We start from the raw sequence: 16,971 nt of genomic DNA, 5'->3' as shown, positions 1-16,971 counted from the left end.
TCATAAGTGGGATGCTTGTCCAAGTAAGGGCAGTACCCAAGCGGCGGTCCACCCACATATCAAACTATCAAAGTAACGAACGCGAATCATATGAACATGATGAAACTAGCATGACAGAAATTCCCGTGTGTCCTCGGGAGCGTTTTTCCTCCTATAAAACTTTGTTCAGGCTTTTCCCTTGCTATAAAAGGGATTGAGCCACTTGCTGCACCGTTTCTACTACTTGTTACTTGTTACTTTTTGCTTGCTATGTTTCACCTCGCTACACAATCGCTTGTTACCGCTACTTTCAGTGATTGAAGTTATTACCTTGCTGAAATCCGTTTATCAGAGCCTTCTGCTCCTCGGTGGGTTCGACACTCTTACTTATCGAAAGGACTACGATTGATCCCCTATACTTGTGGGTCATCAGGGGGCAGCCCTAGATGGGAGAGGGGGTGGCGGCCAGGAGGGGGAGAGGGGGGTGGCCCACCCCTGGTGGTCCTTAGGCCCACCTGACTTAGGGTTTCCCACCTTTCCCTCTCTAGGCGCCTTGGGCTGGGTGTGGGGGGTGTACCAACCCACCCAGGGCTGGTTCCCTCTCACACTTGGCCCATGTAGCCTCCTGGGGCTGGTTTCCCCTCCCAGTGGACCTCCGGAACCTTTGCGGTTGTCCCGGCACTTTGCCGGTGGCACCCGAATCATTTCCGACGTCCAAACCCATCCATGCTATATATCAATCTTTACCACCAGACCATTCTGGAGCTCCTCGTGACATCCGGGATCTCATACGGGACTCTGAACAACCTTCGGTAACCTCGTATAGCAATTTCCTATAACCCTAGCGTCATCGAACCTTAAGTGTGTAAACCCTACGGGTTCGGGAGGCATGCAGACATGACCGAGACACTCTCTGGCCAATAACCATCAGCGGGATCTGGATACCCATGGTGTCTCCCACATGTTCCACGATGATCTCATCGGATGAACCACGATGTCAAGGATTCAATCAATCCCGTATACAATTCCCTTTGTCTGTCGGTATAGAACTTGCCCGAGATTCGATCGTCGGCATACCCATACCTTGTTCACACTCGTTACCGGTAAGTCTCTTTACTCGTTCTGTAGCACATCATCCTGTGACTAAATGCTTTGTCACATTGAGCTCACGATGATGTTCTACTGAGTGGGCCCAGAGATACCTCTCCATCACACGGAGCGACAAATCCCGATCTCGATTAATACCAACCCAACATACACTTTCGGAGATACCCGTAGTGCACCTTTATAGTCACCCAGTTACTTTGCGATGTTTGATACGCCCAAAGCACTCCTACGGTATCCGGGAGTTGCACAATCTCACGATCGATGGAAAATACACTTGACATTAGAAAAGCTTTAGCATACGAACGACAAGATCTAGTGCTATGTTTAGGATTGGGTCTTGTCCATCACATCATTCTCCCAATGATGTGATCCCGTTATTAATGACATCTAATGTCCATGATCAGGAAACCATGTTCATCTATTGATCAACGAGCTAGCCAACTAGACGCATGCTAGGGACACATTGTGATCTATTTATTCACACATGTATTACTGTTTCCTGTTAATACAATTATAGCATGAACAATACACGATTATCATGAACAAGGAAATATGATAATAACCATTTTATTATTTCCTCTCGGGCATATTTCCAACAGCGGCTGCAAGACCTGGGTCGGCCCAGCCGACAAGGAAGTCAGCCACCACCTTGGACTTGATGGCGGTGCGCGGCTCGTAGCGGATGTCTTGGTCAGCCATGGCGATGAACGGACCCATTTGGTGACCCAGCATGCGGCGTCACGGTTGCCCATGATTTATAAAAGCGGAGCCTCGCTCACCACCGTGATGGTGTGCTCCTGGAAGTATTGCTTCAGTTTCTTGGCGGCAAAGTACACGCTGTAACACATCTTTTGATAGTGGGGTAGTTCTGCTTGGAGGTGGAGAGCACTTTTCTAAGATAGTAGACTGGGCGCTGAACCGGCAGCGCCCTGCCCTCCTCCCGTCGCTCCACCACCGAGAAGACGCTAACTACGCGCGTGGTTGCCGCGACGTAGATGAGTATGGGATTCTTCTCAGCTGACGCGGCCAAAACGGGCATGCTGGAGATCACAAGCTTGAGGTCACGGAATGCTTTGTCCACCTTATCGCTTGACTCAAATTTCGTGGTCTTCTTCATCAATTGGTAAAGCGGCGACGCATTCTCACCCAGCCGGCTGACGAACCGGCTGAGAGAGGCTAGGCAGCCGACGAACTTCTGAGAGAGGCTAGGCGCTCGATGGCTTTGATCTTCTTAGGGTTGGCCTCGATGTCGTGCATGGACACAAAGAAGCCTAGAAGCCGGCCTGCTGGGACTCCGGAGACACATTTTTTCACATTGAGACGAATCTTGTACTCATGCAGGTTGGAGAAGGTTTTCCGCATATTTTCAAGGAGACTAAAGTGCTTCTTTCTCTTGACGACGATGTCGTCGACGTAGACGTGTATGTTCCTGCCGATTTGTGGTTGGAGGCATTGCTGCATGCAGCGCTGGAAGGTGGTGCGTGCGTTCTTCAGGTTGAACGTCATTGTCGTGTAACAATAGTCCCTAAAAGGGGTGATGAAGGAGGTCATGAGCCAGTCGGTAGGGTCCAACTTGATCTGGTGGTAGACGGAATAGGCATCCAAAAAGGACAACAAGTCGCAGCCGGGCGTGGAACGAATCACTTGATCTATCTGTGGCAGGGCGATAGGGTCCTTGGGACATGCCTTATTAGGCTCGTGTAGTCGATACACATGCTCCATGTTTTGTTTTTCTTCAATACGAGGAATGGGTTGGCTAGCCAATCCGTGTGGAAAACTTCAATGATGAAGCCGGCAGCAAGAAGCCGTGCTATCTCTTCTCCGATGGTGCCCCGCTTCCCCTCGGCGAAGCGGTGCAAAGGTTGTTTGACCGGCTTTGCATCAGGTCGCACATGAAGCTTGTGCTTGGCGTACTTCCTCAGGAATCCCGACATGTCCTTGGGGACCATGCAAAGTGTAATGACTAAGATGCGGTCCTTTCCGATTTGGGGAACGAGGCCCCGAATTGGAAAGAAGCGCATCTAAGCGTTTCGCAAGCACGGTAACATAGCACATACATAATAATAGAAGAATGAAAATAAGGGATTCAACTGCCATCTCACAAATATATCAGAGTTACATCACGCACCCAAACAAGGTAGTTCCGCTACGGACTACAAAACACGAGAAATGACTATGCTACCATGCAAGCTTGCCCACGATCACGACCATGCATGAGTCTTCTGGATAGTTCACGTACAGCCAGCTGTGTGCCATCGGGGTCACCTGTCTCGGGGGTACCTGAACCTGTTGGTGTTTTGAAGGAATCTGTTAGCCACGGGGACTCAGCAATCTATGACCTCGGTGCGAGAACTAGTCAAGTAATTAGCTAAGGAAGGTGGAGTATTTAGGTTGCAGCATCCTAAGCTTTATATGGTGGCTCACTTATGTAGAACATGTATTGAGGTTGTATATACTAGCGATTGATGATTAGCTGATCACTAAGTGATCTTGAACACCTACTTACGTCAATCATAACCCCACCGTGTTCCCAATCGAAGAGAGATCTTCGAAGGGGACAGTCACGGTTACGCACACAGTTGGCAATTTTATTAGAGTTATGTTTAAGTTATCTCTAACCGGATGTTAACAAATATTCCAAGTTGCCACTTAACCGCGGGCACGGCTTTCCGAAAGATTAAACCCTAAAGGGGTGCTCCAACTATTCCATCACAAACGGTCCTGTAGGGCCGCAAAGTAATCCTCTATCACGAATCTCGTGATCTCGTTGGATTCCTTAGAGGAAAACCTCAAATCTGGGGAGAACCAAAGCTTCACCGATTCCTATACGCAAGATATATCGCTAAGGTAAGACAAGACTAGCAGGACCTCCCGTCGTGTCGACGACCGTGATAAGAGCCGCGTATCTCAGTCTCAGGAAACGACGGATGAGCTAGACGTCACGATGGCTAAACCTCTGGGTGACCAGTGGGGCCCCGGACATCGCTCAGGTGGGACCAACACTCATGAGGAGCACTGCCCGGGTTGATGATTAAGTTCCTTGGGGTAGCTATTCCCTATGCAGAATATTACTAAGTGATTAGCAGATTAAAACCAATGTTGGGTCCTGCCGGACAAGTCATAACACTACACGATTTATCAAGGGGGTCCCCATTACAACCCCGAATGTGTTAGGAGCGATCAGTTATGGAATTAAACACCGGTAGCCGGTAACTATGGCGACAATAACGGAACAAAACACCCGGCAAAAGGCTAGGCCTTCCATTATTTACCAAGCATATAGGTGCATTAATTAAATAACAGATTTAACATAATGATATCAAACTCATGTTATCACATGAGACAAATCACCTCCATCTAGCAAGGCTAACATTAGAAGCTTAGCAAAGCCTACTTAGCCATTCAAGATTTTCTAGGAAGGGATAAGTGTTTGGGTTTCATGGCAATATCAGGAGGCAAATATTTCAGTGGTAGGCAGCAAGCATCTTACGGAAGAAACGTAATCTGGCATAACAAGTCTAGAGATGGAATCAAGGTCATATCATCTTGCCTGTTATGTCCTCAGCTTGGAACTGCTCTTGTTCGTACTGCCCGTACTCTCCCGGATCCACGTACTCATTCTCCGATCCCAGTGCTACCCAACATAAAAATAGCACCCAGTGAACAACATCACCTCAAGTAGCAACAAGCACATGATGCATGAGATGAATATGAACATGCATCCCTATTCTACTCACTAGCACAAGCATTAGAAGAAAATACAAGTTCCTAGACAGAACTTCAATCTAAGCAATCTTGACATGCATGAGTATGACATGAAAAGATGCGTCACGGGAAAACGATGCAAAACCATATAAAGAACGTTACAAAAGGAGCTACGGATCAACGGGAAACAATGGAAGAAGAAATGACGTCCTACGTATCAAAATCACCACAACACACACCAATGGCATACTTTTGGTATTTCTAGGTTGCCAAGACATAAAACAAACCAACATGGATGGGGTGGTGCAAGGAACATCACCACACCATCATCTATGCACTCACAAGCATCAAAACATCAAAACTATATAATCTGCCATAAGCAGCATCATAGCCTTTTGAGAGCTACATGCAAAGAACCTACTTCCACCAAAACAAGCCAAATAGAATATGTGGCAGAAGCTATTCAAAAGTACTACAAGCACAAGAAAAAATATAATTCAAAGGCGTTTCACACAAAAAGTTACACAACTGCTAACTTGGCCAAAAATATCAGTTTTCAGGGACTTGGTGATAATTCCAGATTCTCACTAGCTGCTTATGCTCTGAAGCATTTTGACACCACCCAAAACAATATCTACAGGACTGCAAATGGAATGAATATTTATAGAGAGCTATACAAACACAAAAGATACAACTTCCCAGTTGAAAGCAAAGGCTGATTCACAACACATGGACCTCTACAAGCACAACAACACGAGAAGAAAACATAAGCATATTCTCACACTTAGTGAAAATTACAGATTTTCACTAAACTGGAATTTCAGCCACATGCCTACTTTTACTAAGCACCACTTGCACATATGAACTACTAAGCATGAAACAAAACCAACATGCCATAGAGGGCGTCACACTCTAATGCCACAACAAGGAGTCAACCTCTTGGGCTCACCTCATCTCATGGAACCAAGCTCCAAACATAGACCAAATCTGAAATATGTCATCTCTAGAAAATGTTCCAAAGGAAAAAGTGACTTCACCAATGGATTCCTGGGATGATTCTACCCCAAAAACATATATAAGACCTATGTGCTTGCATAGAACAAATGGGCACAAACTAGAAAAGAAGAACTACATGGAATCACATGTAGTGAATAGTGCATCATCACATGTGCTACTCACTAGATTATCACCTACACATCCACTTGCACTCTAACAACACTACATTGGTGCACATGAGGGGTAGACCTCATGGTCTTGTGCCTTAGCACATCACCATACCCACACAAATACCACAAGCACAAGCATCACAACACCTACACATGCTAAATAGAATTCACTACTACCTTGCACTCACATAAGCACTTCTACACCTACACATATAATCTGCTCATGTGCTCTCCAAGGCAGTTCATGCCTTGGGCATGTGTGAAACACACGCACACAAACACAACATCATACACACACACATAAGCACATACTTGCACAAGATAGGACACACACACATATCCATCACACTTGCACAACATGGGTACACCACCTTGGTGCCATACACCCACAACGTACAGACACACATACTTAATTCTACACATACATACCATCTTGCAAAACAACCTACACATACTCTTCTACCAAGGACATACCTACAAACATGCTCATAAGCCTACACCCTCAACTATTCACAACTAGCAAAAATACTATGATCAACATGCTGTTTTGAGGGGAGACAAAATACCCTCATGGTGTAAAGCACACCACAACAACAACTACAACCAACCAAAGGAAAAACAGCACAAAAAAGTAAATACAGAACAAAATAAAATAAAAGGAGGGGGAGAGGGATCGAACCCTGTACCTCCTGGTCACAACACTTCAACAATACCACTGGGCTGAGGTGCTCTAGCTCGACAGCTACAGACAAGACAGTAGGGAATGCTCTCTGCTAAGATACTGTGTCGAACAAATAAAATTCAAAAGGGGTGCCGAGGGGGAATCGAACCCACCACCTACAACTAGCACCAAAACCACCACTACCACTCTGCTACTAGATGGGAGCTTAACAGGAGAGGGGAGTTTACCCTTTTGAGTAACCCCTCTCAGCAACTCCTCTGCCCGACGGTGGCCGGAACATGGGACGGTGCTCGCCGATGATATACTACAAATCCAACTAGATGGACGGGAAAAGGAGTTCCCATGGTTCCATTTCAACTCCTAGCTCTGCTCGAGAAGACCTACAACGACGGCTCAACGTGACGCGGCGACTCCGGCGATAGGGAAGGAACGGCGTCGAGCTTATGGCCTACTGCTCGCGATCTTAGACAAGGAGGAAGGGGAGATGGATCTTCCTCACCTACTGGACGAGGTGGATGCTTCGACCAGAGAGGAAGTAGAGGAAGAAGGAGGAAGTAGCCGCTCGGGGAAGTTCGTCGTGGAAGAAAGTCGTCGTCGTGGAGGAGAGGTAGCAGAGCAGGTCATGATATCCTAGCCGCGGGAATGGATTCCTAGAGAATACCGTGTGCTCGCCGACAGAGAGGGAGAAGGCGATGGGATGAAGGTGGCGGCGCGAGAGGGAAACCCTAAGCTGCACGCATGACAAGGGGGACCTTTTATGGAGGAGGGGCAAGGGACGCGCCTCGACGTCCGTGACAGCGTCTGTTTCCATTGCTCTTCCTCTGTCTCTGAAGAAAGACTGACGGAGAAAGGAGAACAGGACGGCGTCTATAGGAGAGGAGGGACGCTTTCCTGGGCTGCGAAGGAAAAGAGAGGAGGGGGAGATGGGCCTGCTCGTGGGAGGAAGTCCACCAGTGGCGCCAGATAGAAGGGAATTAATTCCCTTGGGTTTTCCAAATACAAAAATACCAAAGAAAGGAAATAAAGCATAGACAAATCTGTTGGGGTTAAAAACAAAACAAAAATGCCCCTGGTCATAAGAAATTATGACCTATTTGACTAAATTGGAAAAGAATTATTTGGAGCAACTAAATATTTACAAAACAGTACTATTGGATTTGTTTTATAATTATTTGCACCTTTAAAACACCTTTTCAAAACAGCAAAACCACATCTCAAATCCACCACAAAATATCCTAAACCATGGGCATTTATAAAACAAAGAAGGAGCAAAAGAACATTTGGGCTTGAGATAAGTAAGAGGAAGAGGGTTTTGAAACTCTAGTGCAAAGCAACTTAGATAATCCCTACTACAAGAAACACCCACTTCAAACATAGCATCAACACATCACACCACATATCATCACACCATCACATAAGATCACAAGGCATCAAATACAATACATGGAATGATATGGAATGCATGCATGCAAAGGAAGAATAAACAAGGTGAAATCACATGAAATCATATGCATTGATTTCTCATAACAATGACAAGGTGGACCCACATAGGGAAGGTTCAGAAAAGGGAAAGCTACACTCTTGGGGCATTACAAACTCTCCCACACTACAAAAAGATCTCGCCCTGAGATCTACGCCTCAAAGAACTCTGGAAATTCAGAACGGAGGTGATCCTCGCGTTCCCATGTAGACTCTTTATCGGAATGGTGTGACCACTGCACTTTGAGAAATTTGAAAGTCTTGTTGTGGGTCTTGCGCTCAGTCGCCTTGAGAACCGCAACAGGATGCTCACGATAAGATAGGTCAGACTGAAGGTCGATGTCTTGATGATGAACAGTGCGCTCGGGGGTCTTGAAGCACCTCCGGAGCTGAGAGACATGGAACACATCATGCACATTTGCAAAGTTTTATGGGAGCTCAAGCTGGTACGCAAGGTCGCCTCTCTTGCCAACCACTCTAAACGGGCCAACGAAACGAGGCGTAAGCTTGCCTTTGATGCCAAAGCGTTGCGTACCCTTCATAGGCGACCCCTTGAGATAGACGAAGTCATCAAGGTCATAAGATATGTCACGATGCTTGCTATCATAATATCTCTTCTGACGGGACTGAGCTGCTCTGAGGTTGTCACGAATGACCCGACACATCTCCTCACCTTCTTCTATCAAGTCATTCCCAAGAATCTGATGCTCGCCGGTCTCGGACCAGTTGAGCGGGGTACGACACATCCTGCCATAGAGAATTTCAAACAAAGCTTTTCTAGAACTAGCTTGATAACTGTTGTTATACGAGAACTCAGCGGAAGGCAGACAATCCTCCCACTTCATGCCAAAAGAGATAACATAGGCTCTCAATATATCCTCAAGAACTTTATTGACTCGCTCCACTTGACCACTAGTCTGAGGATGAAAAGTTGTGCTAAAGCGTATCTTCGTGCCCATCGCAGACTAAAAAGTGTCCCAGTACTTGGAAGTGAAGATACTTCTGCGATCCAAAGAAATCATCATAGGCACGCCGAGCAAAGACACAATCCTAGAAGTGTACAACTCTGCAAGTTGAGTTGCCGAAATGGATTCCTTGACTGGAAGAAAATGAGCCACTTTACTCAACTTGTCGATGATGACGAAGATGGCATCATTAGCCTTCTTGGACTTCGGAAACCCGGTGACGAAATCCATCTCAATGTGATCGAACTTCCACTCGAGAATGGGAAAAGGATGCAATAGACGTGGTGGACGTTGATGCTCTGCTTTCACCTTCGACACACATCACATTCATTTACGAACTGAGTAATCTCACGCTGCATGTGAGTCCACCAGAAGGTCTGTTTCAAGTCCTGATACATCTTGGAGCTACCAGGGTGAATAGAGAGAAGAGAGTTATGAGCTTCTTCCATGATTACCTTTCTGAGATCACCTTTCGGAATGACAAGACGATTCTCAAAGAACAACATGTGTCTAGCATCAACACGGAAGCACTTATACTTAGGAAGACCCTTTGCCACGCCAATCTTGACTTTCTTCACCATTGCATCAAGAAGTTGTGCTGCTCGGACCTGATCTTCCAACGTAGGAGAGATCTGAAGGTTTGCAAGAAATACCTGAGGTACTAACTGAAGGTTGAGCTTCCTGAAAGACTCACAAAGCTCAGGCTGGAGAGGTTGCAGAATGAGACTGTTGCAGTACGCCTTCCTGCTCAAGGCATCTGCCACGACATTAGCTTTGCCTAGCGTGTACTCAACACTCGGATTAAAATCCTGGATCATTTCCACCCAACGAGTTTGCCGAAGATTCAGGTTAGGCCGAGTGAAGATGTACTTGAGACTCCTGTGATCGGTGAACACTTCAACCTTTCGTTCCAACAAGAGGTGTCTCCAAGTCATCAGAGCGTGTACCATAGCTGCTAGCTCAAGATCATGCACAGGATAATTCTTCTCCACTGGCTTCAACTGCCTGGAGGTATAAGCAACCACTTTCTTGTGTTGCATCAGAACTGCACCAAGACCCTAGAGAGAAGCGTCGCAGAACACCTGGTAAGGCTAGGAATCATCTAGAGGAAACAAGAGTAGAGTGGAGGTGAGCTTCTCTTTGAGTGTGTCGAAGGCCAACTGACACTCTGGAGACCAAGCATACTTCATACCTTTCTGAAGAAGACTTGAGAGCGGCTTAGCAATCTTGGAGAAGTTCTCAATGAACCTTCTACAATAGCTTGCAAGCCCGAGAAAGCTTCGAAGCTGCTTCACATTCTGCGGAGGCTCCCATTCAACAATGGCATGCACCTTTGACAGATCAACTTTGATGCCCTCAGCAGGGATAATGTGCCCAAGATAGACGACTTCTTTCAGCAAGAGTTCACACTTGGAAAACTTGGTATACAATTTGTACTCCCTCGGCTTATGAAGCACCAATCTGAGATATTCTTCATGTTCTTCCTTAGTTTCAGAAAAGACCAGAATGTCGTCGAGATAGAGCAGGACGAAGTCATTCTGGAATGGAGAGAATATGTAGTACATCAATCGACAAAATGTCGGAGGAGCATTTGCCAGACCAAAAGACATGACCATATACTCATACGAGCCAAAACTAGTCCTGAAAGCAGTCCTCGGAATATCTTCTTCGCGAATGCGAATTTGATGATAGCCCATTCTGAGATCGAGCTTGGAGAAGATCTTAGCCCCTTTGAACTATTCGAACAACTCAGTTATGTTCGGAAGTGGATACTTGTTCCTGATTGTCTTCTTGTTCAATGGACGGTAATCGACACACAACCGGTCTAGGCCATCCTTCTTCTTGAGAAATAGAACTCCACAACCCACGGAGACGAGCTCAGTCTGATCAAACCCAAACGCGCCTGCTCATCGAGTTGCCTCTTAAGTTCCCTCAACTCTTCTGGACCCAATTGGTACGGCTATTTGCACAGAGGCTCAGTACCTGGCTCAAGCTCAATGAAAAATTCAACTTCTCGGTGTGGAGGCATCCTTGGAAGCTCTTCTGGAAACATGTCTTCATATTCGCAGACCGCTGGGACTTGCGAAATAGGATTGATCTCACCCTTTTCATTCAAAGAGAACAGACGGATTGTATCATCGCGTGCCGCGAATATAATCACGTCCTCCGAAGAGTGGGTAAGCTTCACTTCTTTAGCTTCACAATCAATCGATGCCTTGTTCATGGCCAACCAGTCCATACCAAGGATCAAATCGATATCAGACTTGCCCAAGACATACGGAGAAGCCAGAAAAGAATAACTACCCATCTTGACAGAAACATCTGGAGCACGAGTACTAGCATGCATGAACTTGCCCGGAGAAACTACTGACAACGGTCTAGGAAGCTCTTCAACATGAACATTATGCTTGGAAGCAAATGGAATACAGAGGAACGAATGCGAAGCACCATAATCAAACAACACTTTAGTAGGAATATCATTAACGAGGAGGTTACCCATGGTCACATCTGACGAGTTTTCCGCCTCAGCCACATTCACCATGTTGACTCGAGTTGACTTGGGGTTTAACTCCACAAGAGCATTGCTAGGAAGTTTGCCTGGAGGAGGAGGCGGCAGAACTGCACTTGTTGGCATAGTGACCTTTTTGCCCACACCTGTGACAAGTAACCTCTGCTGGCTGATGGTACTGTGTCTGAGGAGGCCCTTGCTTCTGATGCTGGAATCTCTGCTGAAAGACTGGGTTGGTAGGGTGGGAAGAACCACGGCCACCAGAATGCTTGAGCTGCCGCGAGTGCTGAGGAGGAGGAGGAGACACACAAAAATTATGTTGCTTCTAAACCACCTAAGTAGAGGAAGAGCTGGAATCTCTGAAGCGCTTCTTAGAATTCTCCACCCTGAGCAAGGCTGCCTCTACCCTGAGAGCTAAGTTGTAGAACTTGTCGAACTCCTCAGGATCGTGCAAAGCAAGAGCTAACAGCAAATCTTCTTTCAAGCCACCTCTCAACTGATAAATCTTGCTCTTCTGATCAGGGATATCCTGCAAGGCGTATCGGGCTAGCTCGTGGAACTCGACGTTGTACTAGTACACGGAGTTACCAACGTGCTTCAAGCGCCTGAACTTCTCACGCATCTCCTCCACGAAGCTGGAAGGAATGTAGTGGGATCTGAAGTCACGGCAGAACTCATCCCAAGTGATTACTCTAGCGCCCCTGGAATCCTTCAACTGTTGCCACCAGATAGATGCTTGCCCCTTCAGCTGGAATGTAGCAAATATGACGAAATCCTCAGGACAAACATTGCTGCACTCAAAATGCTTGTTCATGTCGCGGATCCAATCTCAGCATCAAATGGCTGGTCACAGGAAGTGAAAGTCTTTGGCTGATTCGACAGGAACTGACTCATATTAGCAAACTGATTGGCACCATGCTGGAAATTGCCTTGCTGCTGATTACCCCTCTCTTGCAACAACTGTAGCAACATCTGAGTGTTTCTGTTTGTAGCAGCCATCACCGCTTGCCAAGCCTCTGTAGGAGGAGGCGGCGGCGGAGGAGGATTCTCCGGAGGAGGAGGTGGTGGCGGCACATCCTCACGCCCTGGGTTCTGACGAGTTGGTGGAGCCATCCTGAAGACAGACGACACATTAGCCCACAGAATAAATTGAAGATATAGCTGAATCAAAATGATAGGAATATCTGAACAGGAATATAGCAATTGCACTCGAACAAAATAGTAAGAATGCTTCCTCAAAGTGACGGTCGACAAAATTCTAATTAAGGCCACTTGCAAACAAGTATGAGCTAGAACTGCTCGGTACAAACATACGATCGAGATTTCATCCGATATATTCGTGGATAAGATCGCACGGGCTTGAATTTACAGTAGCCATCCTGTGCAAGGCAGTGCACACGACTTACGAAGTATCCCCGAGTCGTAGCGAGCTACAAGGACTCTTTAAGACACAAGGAGAACCACTGTAAGACGACCGTGAACAAACACAACCACTGAATATCGAATCCCAACCTCACATCATGCATCTGTATGAAGATTGTCCTATAAGATACTACTTGATACCCCACCTATGAATTCCTGAAATATCTGGTCATGCAATCTGGTACACGGATACAGGGAGTAATATCACACAACTCCTATACTAACCCGTCACCTCTCTCACATCCATCAACACACAACCAGAATCTCGGACCTTCGTCTACAACAAACCCTCGTGATCACAACGATACAAATTATGGCAGTACTCCCGAACAATCTGCACTAGTACTGGGGACATTGGGGTTATCTCGCCACTACTAGTTTTGAAGCAATTACGAACATCCTTCGTTCTTAGATACTCAGAAATCTGAATGATGGCGATGTGCGCAAGAATCCCCTGGAGCTCAACTCCCTGGAAGATATCAAGGCAGACAGGAGGCACCAAGACAGAACTCCGTCACATCGAAATCATATAGATTTCACAAATACCCGCATGATCTTAAAAAAATTGAGCGAGAAGAGGAGTAGAATTAAGATTTCCTAAGTCGGGAACCTCACCAGAGCATGGCAGAGGAGAAAAAAGAATCCTACTCTCCGATATAACTAAGACTCAAAACATTTTACTAGACTCGACTCGGCCAAGTACGATCACACAAAGGCTCCTATGGTCGTAAGGCTCTGATTACAAACTTGTAACGACTAAGATGGGTCCTTTCTGATTTGGGGAGCGAGGCCCCGGATTGGAAAGAAGCGCATCTAAGCATTTCGCAAGCACGGTAACATAGCACATACATAATAATAGAAGAATGACAATAAGGGATTCAACTGCCATCTCATAAATATATCAAAGTTACATCACGCATCCAAACAAGGTAGTTCCGCTACGGACTACAAAAGATGAGAAATGACTATGCTACCCTGCAAGCTTGCCCACGATCACGACCACGCCTCAGTCTTCTAGATAGTTCACGTACATGCGGTCGTTCTCCTCATCGTACTGCCACGCTAGCTGCATGCCGTCGGGGTCACCTGTCTCGGGGGTACCTGAACCTGTTCATGTTTTGAAGGAATCTGTTAGCCACGGGGACTCAACAATCTATGACCTTAGTGTCAGAACTAGTCAAGTTATTAGGTAAGGAAGGTGGAGTATTTAGGTTGCAGCATCCTAAGCTTTATATGGTGGCTAACTTACGTAGAACATGTATTGAGGTGGTTTATACTAGCGATCAATGATTAAGCTATCTGTAACCGGATGTTAATAAATATTCCATGTTGCCACTTAACCGCGGCCACGGCTTTCAGAAATATTAAACCCTGCAGGGGTGCTCCAACTAGTCCATCACAAACGGTCACGGGCCGTAAAGTAATCCTCTATGAAGAATCTCGTGATCTCGTTGGATTCCTTAGAGGAAAACCTCAACTCCAGGGAGAACCAAAGCTTCACCGGGATTCCTATACGCAAGATATATCGCTAAGGTAAGACAAGACTAGAAGGACCTCCCGTCGTGTCGACGACCCTGATAAGAGTCGCGTATCTCAGTCTCCGGACCTGAAGGTTGACCTAGACGTCGGGATGGCTAAACCTCTGGGTGACCAGTGGGGCCCCGGACATCGCTAAGGTGGGACCAACACTCATGAGAAGCACTGGACCGGGTTGTTGATTAAGTTCCTCAGGGTAGCTATTCCCTATGCAGATTATTATTAATTGATTAGCAGATTAAAACAAATGGTGGGTCCTGTCGGACAAGTCTTAACACTACACGATTTATCAAGGGGGTCCCATAACAACCCCAAACGTGTTAGGAGCGATCAGTTATGGAATCAAAGATCGGTAGCCGGTAACTATGGCGGCAATAATGGAACAAAACACCCGGGAAAAGGCTAGGACTTCCGTTATTTACCAAGTATATAGGTGCATTAATTAAATAACAGATTTAAAATAATGATATCAAACTCATGTTATCACATGAGACAAATCACCTGCATCTAGCAACGCTAACATTAGAAGCTTAGCAAAGCCTACTTAGCCATTCAAGATTTGCTAGGTAGGGATAAGTGCTTGGGTTTCATGGCAATATCAGGAGGCAATTATTTCAGTGGTAGGCAGCAAGCATCTTACGGAAGAAACGTAATCTGGCATAACAAGTCTAGAGATGGAATGAAGGTCATATCATCTTCCCTGTGATGTCCTCAGCTTGGAACTGCTCTTGTTCGTCCTGCCCGTACTCTCCTGGATCCACGTACTCATTCTCTGATCCCTGTGCTACCCAACATAAAAATAGCATCCAATGAACAACAACACCTCAAGATGTAACAAGCACATGATGCATGAGATGAATATGAACATGCATCCCTATTCTACTCACTAGCACAAGCATAAGAAGAAAATGCAAGTTCCTGGACAGAAATTCACTCTAAGCTATCTTTACATGCATGAGGATGACATGAACAGATGCGTCACATGAAAATGATGCAAAACCATATAAATAACGTTACAAATAGAGCTACGGATCAACGGGAAACAACAGAACAAGAAATGACGCCCTACATATCAAAATCACCACAACACCCACCAATGGCATACTTCTGGTATTTCCAGGTTGCCAAGACATAAAACAAACCAACATGGATGGGATGGTGCAAGGAACATCACCACACCATCATCTATGAACTCACAAGCATCAAAACATCAAAACTATACAATCTGCCATAAACAGCATCATAGCTTTTGAGAGCTACATGCAAAGCACCTACAGCCACCCAAACATGCCAAATAGGATATGTGGCAGAAGCTATTCAAAAGTACTACAAGCACAAGCAAAATGATACTGCAAAGGAGTTTCACACAGAAAGTTACACAGCTGCTAACTTGGCCAAAAATATCAGTTTTCAGGGACTTAGTGAAAATTCTAGATTCTCACTAGCTGTTTATGCTCTGAAGCATTTTGACAGTACCCAAAACAATATCTATAGGACTCCAAATGTAATGAAAATTTAAATAGATCTATACAAGCACAAAATCTACGACTTCCTAGTTGAAAGCAAAAGGCTGAATCATAACACATCGACCTCTACAAGCACAACAAGAGGAGAAGAAAACATAAGTAGATTCTCAGACTTTGTGAAAATCACAGATTTTCACTAAACTGGAATTTCAGCGACATGCCTACTTTGACTAAGCACCACTTGCACATATGAAACAAAACCAACATGCCATAGAGGGGGTCACCCTCTAATGCCACAACAAGGAGTCAACCTCTTGGGCTCACCACATCTCATGGAACCAAGCTCCAAACATAGACCAAATCTGAAATATGTCATCTCCAGAAAATGTTACAAAGGTAAAACTGACTTCACCAATGGATTCCTAGGATGATTCTACCCCAAAAACATATATAAAACCTATGTGCTTGCATAGAACAAATGGGCACAAAATAGAAAAGAAAAACTACAAGGAATCACATGTAATGAATAGTGCATCATCACATGTGCTACTCACTAGATTATCACCTACACATCCACTTGCACTCTAACAACACTACATTGGTGCACATGAGGGGTAGACCTCATGGTCTTGTGCCTTAGCACATCACCATACCCACACAAATACCACAAGCACAAGCATCACAACACCTACACATGCTAAATAGAATTCACTACTACCTTGCACTCACATAAGCACTTCTACACCTACACATATAATCTGCTCATGTGCCCTCCAAGGCACATCATGCCTTGGGCATGTGTGAAACACACACACACAAACACAACATCATACACACACATAAGCACATACTAGCACAAGATAGGACACACACACACATATCCATCACACTTGCACAACATGGGTACACCACCTTAGTGCCATACACTCACAAGGTGCACACACACATACTTAAT

The sequence above is a fragment of the Hordeum vulgare genome, chromosome 5H, assembly GCF_904849725.1.
Source record: "Hordeum vulgare subsp. vulgare chromosome 5H, MorexV3_pseudomolecules_assembly, whole genome shotgun sequence".
NCBI lineage: Eukaryota > Viridiplantae > Streptophyta > Magnoliopsida > Poales > Poaceae > Hordeum > Hordeum vulgare.
Note: the sequence above shows the minus strand (reverse complement) of the source record.